The sequence below is a fragment of the Symphalangus syndactylus genome, chromosome 5 (assembly GCF_028878055.3).
Source record: "Symphalangus syndactylus isolate Jambi chromosome 5, NHGRI_mSymSyn1-v2.1_pri, whole genome shotgun sequence".
Taxonomy (NCBI): domain Eukaryota; kingdom Metazoa; phylum Chordata; class Mammalia; order Primates; family Hylobatidae; genus Symphalangus; species Symphalangus syndactylus.
The window spans coordinates 54,077,969-54,084,305 of NC_072427.2; positions in this window are offsets into that span (position 1 = coordinate 54,077,969).

Sequence of the window (6,337 nt, forward strand, 5' to 3'; positions counted from 1 at the left end):
TAGCTCTTCTTGTTGAATTGATCCCTTTACCATTATGTAATGGCCTTCTTTGTCTCTTTTGATCTTTGTTGGTTTAAAGTCTATTTTATCAGAGACTAGGATTGCAACCCCTGCTTTTTTTTGTTTTCCAGTTGCTTGATAGATCTTCCTCCATCCCTTTATTTTGAGTCTATGTGTGTCTCTGCATGTGAGATGGGTTTCCTGAACACAGCACACTGATGGGTCCTGACTCCTTATCCAGTTTGCCAGTCTGTGTCTTTTGATTGGAGCATTTAGCCCATTTACATTTAACGTGAATATTGTTATGTGTGAATCTGATCCTGTCATTATGATGTTAGTTGGTTATTTTGCTCGTTAGTTGCTATAGTTTCTTCCTAGCCTCGATGGTCTTTACAATTTGGCATGTTTTTGCAGGGGCTGGTACCGGTTGTTCCTTTCCATGTTTAGTGCTTCCTTCAGGAGCTCTTTTAGGGCAGGCCTGGTGGTGACAAAATCACTCAGCGTTTGCTTGTCTGTAAAGAATTTTATTTCTCCTTCACTTATGAAGCTTAGTTTGGCGGGATAGGAAATTCTGGGTTGAAAATTCTTTTCTTTAAGAATGTTGAATATCGGCCCCCACTCTCTTCTGGCTTGTAGAGTTTCTGCTGAGAGATCAGCTGTTAGTCTGATGGGCTTCCCTTTGTGGGTAACCCGACCTTTCTCTCTGGCTGCCCTTAATATTTTTTCCTTCATTTCAACTTTGGTGAATCTGACAATTATGTGTCTTGGAGTTGCCCTTCTCGAGGAGTATCTTTGTGGCCTTCTCTGTATTTCCTGAATCTGAATGCTGGCCTGCCTTGCTAGATTGGGGAAGTTCTCCTGGATAATATCTTGCAGAGTGTTTTCCAACTTGGTTCCATTCTCCCCATCATTTTCAGGTACACCAATCAGACGTAGGTTTGGTCTTTTCACATAGTCCCAAATTTCTTGGAGGCTTTGTTCATTTCTTTTTATTCTTTTTTCTCTAAACTTCCCTTCTCTCTTCATTTCATTCATTTCATCTTCTATCAGCGATACCCTTTCTTCCAGTTGATCGCATCTGCTACTGAGGCTTCTGCATTCTTCGCGTAGTTCTCGAAACTTGGCTTTCAGCTCCATCATCTCCTTTAAGCCCTTCTCTCCATTGGTTATTCTAGTTATCCATTCTTCTAATTTTTTTTCAAAGTTTTTAACTTCTTTGCTATTGTTTTGAATTTCCTCTCGTAGCTCAGAGTAGTTTGATCGTCTGAAGCCTTCTTCTCTCAACTCATCAAAGTCATCCTCCATCCAGCTTTGTTCCGTTGCTGGTGAGGAACTGCGTTCCTTTGGAGGAGGAGAGGTGCTCTGTTTTTTAGAGTTTCCAGTTTTTTTGGTCTGTTTTTTCCCCATCTTTGTGGTTTTGTCTACTTTTTGTCTTCGATGATGGTGATGTACAGATGGGTTTTTGGTGTGGATGTCCTTTCTGTTTGTTAATTTTCCTTCTACCAGACAAGACCCTCAGCTGCAGGTCTGTTGGAGTTTACTAGAGGTCCACTCCAGACCCTGTTTGGCTGGGTGTCAGCACCGGTGGCTGCAGAACAGCGGATTTTCGTGAGACCACAAATTCAGCTGTCTGATAGTTCCTCTGAAAGTTTTGTCTCAGAGGAGTACCCGGTTGAATGAGGTGTCAGTCTGTCCCTACTGGGGGGGTGCCTCCCAGTTAGGCTGCTCAGGGGTGAGGGACCCACTTTAGGAGGCAGTCTGTCCGTTCTCAGATCTCCAGCTGCGTGCTGGGAGAACCACTACTCTCTTCAAAGCTGTCAGTCAGACAGGGACATTTAAGGCTGTGGAGGTTCTCGCTGAGTTTTTGGTTGTCTGTGCCCTGCCCCCAGAGGTGGAGCCTACAGAGGCAGGCAGGCCTCCTTGAGCTGTGGTGGGCTCCACCCAGTTCGAGCTTCCTGGCTGCTTTGTTTACCTAAGCAAGCCTGGGCAATGGCGGGCGCCCCTCCCCCAGCCTCGTTGCCGCCTTGCAGCGTGATCTCAGACTGCTGTGCTAGCAATCAGCAAGACTCTGTGGGCATAGGACCCTCCGAGCCAGGTGCGGGACACAATCTCCTAGTGTGCCGTTTTCCAGGCCCGTTGGAAAAGCGCAGTATTAGGACGGGACTGACCCGATATTCCAGGTGCCGTCTGTTTCCCCTTTCTTTGACTAGGAAAGGGAACTCCCTGACCCCTTGCGCTTCCGAGTGAGGCAATGCCTCGCCCTGCTTCGGCTCGCGCACAGTGCGCTTCACCGACTGTCCTGAACCCACTGTTAGGCACTCCCTAGTGAGATGAAACTGGTACCTCAAGCAGAAATGCAGAAATCACCCGTCTTCTGTGTCGCTGGGGCTGGGAGCTGGAGACCGGAGCGGTTCCTATTCGGCCATCTTGGCTCCACACCTGTTCTCTAATTTTCTTGCTCCTTTAGGCGTAATATTAGGTTGCTTATTTGAGATCATTTTTTTCTTTTTTCATGTAAGCATTTATTGCTATAAATGTCCCTCTTATAACTGCTTTTGTTGCATCCCATATGTTTTAGTATGTTATGTTTCCATTTTCATGCTACATGATTTTAGAATATATTTCAAAGCATGGTGTACAGTGCTTTTAAAAAGAGGCTATATAAGGCCGGGCGCGGTGGCTCATGCTTGTAATCCCAGCACTTTGGGAGGCCGAGGCGGGCGGATCACGAGGTCAGGAGATCGAGACCACGGTGAAACCCCGTCTCTACCAAAAATACAAAAAATTAGCCGGGCGTGGTGGCGGGCGCCTGTAGTCCCAGCTACTCGGAGAGGCTGAGGCAGGAGAATGGCGTGAACCCGGGAGGCGGAGCTTGCAGTGAGCCGAGATCGCGCCACTGCACTCCAGCCTGGGTGACAGAGCAAGACTCCGTCTCAAAAAAAAAAAAAAAAAAAAAGAGGCTATATATAGGTATATATAAAAGCATAATACACACACATATATAAATATATAATATGACATGCTTGTAAAGAAAAGAGAACATAAAGTTTCTGAGGAAATAATTAGAAGAACAAGAGGATGCAAAGGAGTCTGTCAAAGATCGAGTGAAATGAGGGTTTTTGGATATTCACTGCTAATAGATTAATGCATTAGGAATGAGCAAAAAAATTGATGGTAGTCAAACAGAGGGAGGGAGGTAGATTTTGAATGATTCAAAGCAGGAGTGTTTTGAAGATACACAGAATAACTAAAAGGAAAGACTCAGATGAAAAGCCTAGATTTAAAGCATTTGAATCAAGAGGTGGTAATCTAGGAATTAGGTTAATTTCTTTTTTTTTTAATTTGTGTAGCTTTTTATTTTATTTTGTTTTTCATTCTACTTTAAGTTCTAGGGTACATGTGCACAACGTGCAGGTTTGTTACATGTGTATACATGTGCCGTGTTGGTGTGCTGCACCCAGAGGACTGCTAATCTCAATGACCTAAAAATCCACAAGGTGGCAGTGTTTCACTGAAGCCAGTTGTTAGAGAAACATTAGAACCAACTTCCTTTTTTTCTCTGTCCCTTCTTCTCCGCTCTCTTCTTTTCTCCTCCTCCTCCTCCTCCCTTTACTCTTCTTCTCTCTCTCTGTTTTTCTAATCATGAAAACAAAAAAAACTATGAGCAAGAGCACGGAAAAAAGACTAGCAAAGACTGCAGTTACTGAAAGTATCAGATGCAGAAAATAAAATAACTATACTTAGTATGTTTAAAGTAAAACAAAAAATTAAAAATATCATAATGGGGCCTGGCGCGGTGGCTCACGCTTGTAATCCCAACACTTTGGGAGGCCGAGGCGGGCGGATCACAAGGTCAGGAGATCGAGACCACGGTGAAACCCGACTCTACTAAAAATACAAAAAAAATTAGCCGGGCGTGGTGGCGGGTGCCTGTAGTCCCAGCTACTTGGAGAGGCTGAGGCGGGAGAATGGCGTGAACCCGGGAGCCGGAGCTTGCAGTGAGCCGAGATCGTGCCACTGCACTCCAGCCTGGGCGACAGAGCAAGACTCTGTCTCAAAAAAAAAAAAAAAAAAAAAAAATGGCATAATGGAACAGGAAACTCTAGAGAATGGCCAAGAAGATTAAAAGAAAACAAATAGAATGTCCATAGAAAATAACATAACTGAAATTTAAACCCAAATGAATGGATTTAACAGAATATTAGTATGTTAGAAGCAGTTGAAGAGTGAATTAGTAAACTGTAATATAGGTCAGAAGGGGCTATCCAAAATGAACACAGGAATAAAGAAATGGAAAATAAGAAACATGTAGTTAGGAGACATGGAAGATAGAGGGGGAAACACTAAAAAATTTATATAGTGTTTCAGAAGGAGAGGAAGGAGATCATGAATCAGTTTATATATTTTTTAAATTTTATGTTCTGGGATACATGTGCAGAAAGTGCAGGTTTGATATGTAGGTAAACGTGTGCCATGGTCATTTGCCGCACCTATCAACCCATCACCTAGGTATGAGGCCTTGCATGCATTAGCTATTTGTCCTAATGGTCTCCTACCCCTTGTCCCCTTGAGAGGCCCCGGTGTGTGTTCCCCTCCATGTATCCATGTGTTTGTTCTTATTGTTCAACTCCCTCTTGTGAGTGAGAACATGTGGTGTTTGGTTTTCTGTTCCTGTATTAGTTTGCTAAGGATGATGGCTTCCAGCTTCATCCATGTCCCTGCAAAGAACATGATCTCATTTATTTTAATGGTGGGTAGTATTCCATGGTGAATACATATCACATTTTCTTTATCCAATATATCACTGATGAGCATTTGGGTTGATTCCATGTCTTTTCTATTGTAAATAGTGCTGCAATAAACATATGTGTGCATATATATATATTTGAGATGGAGTTCTGCTCTTGTCGCCCAGGCTGGAGTGCAATGGTATGATCTTGGCTCACTTAAACCTCTGCCTCCTGGGTTCAAGCGATTCTCCTGCCTCAGTCTCCAAAGTAGCTGGCATTACAGGTGTGCACTACTATACCTGGCTAATTTTTGTATTTTTAGTAGAGATGGGGTTTCCCCATGTTGGCTAGGCTGGTCTCAAACTCCTGCCCTCAGGTGATCCACGCGCCTTGGCCTCCCAAAGTGCTGGTATTACAGGTGTGAGCCACTGCACCCAGCCGTGTGCATGTATCTTTATAATGATTTATATTCCTTTGGGCATATACCCAGTAAAGGGATTGCTGGGTCAAATGGCATTTCTGGTTCTAGATCTTTGAGGAATTGTCACACTGTCTTCCATAGTGAATGAACTAATTTACATTCCCACCAACAATGTAAAAGCATTCCTATTTCTCCACAGCCTTACCAGCAACTGTTGTTTCTGGAGTTTTTAATAATCACCATTAAGACGGGTGTGAGATAGTATCTCATTGTGGTTTTGAGTTGCATTTCTCTAATGATCAGTGATTTGAGCTTTTTTTCATATGTTTGTTGGCCACATACATGTCTTCTTTTGAGAAGTGTCTGTTCATGTCCTTTGGCCACTTTTTGATGTTTTTTTTTTTTTCTTGTAAATTTAAGTTCTCCATAGGAGCAGGTGCTCTAATTGCTTGGAGGTCTGCCCCAAGATGGGGCAGATGAGAGGGCCCCACTGCACTATAATCTCAGCACAGGAAGGTTGGGGAAGCTCAGGCTGCTGATCCAGTCAAGTGGGCACTCCAAATATCTGGAAATCTGCCTGGCCATAGAATGGAGAGGGACTCACTGCACCGCAACCTATGTTTATAAATGGTGGGGTAGCTCAGGATGTTGGTCCAGATAGACAGGTGTTCCAATGCCTGAATTTCTGCCCAGGGGTGAAGCAGAGAAGGCCCTGTTGTATTACATTCTCAGGGGAACAGGCTGGGGCACCCAGCAGTGATACCTGCAGACTGGTTGTAGGTCTCCAAGCTGGCCCTGGCTGCAAGTTTCATCACCCAGGAGAAATTACAGCTGTAGCAGTTCTTCTGTCGCCCTGAGGCTGCGATGGGGGAAAGCACAATTCCAGCACATACTGCTGAGGTGTTTTGCACAATATGGCTGTGAAGGTCCCTACCAAGCCCCAAAGCAGTTGTTCCAATCTTTGGCCTGAGACTAAAATGCCTGTGCAGGCGTTCTGCTGGGTCACCGAAAGAAAACAAAAAGCTGACTTTGCATGCATGCAGATTGAAAATGGCGTCTTGCTCTTACTTCCTGGTCTGGGAAAATGTCTGCAGCTGTTCCCAGTGTCTTTGCTTCACAGCATCTCCAAGCCTCTCCCCATGTTGACTCCAGGCCTTGGGAGAAACAAAATGCTCTCACTTGGCCA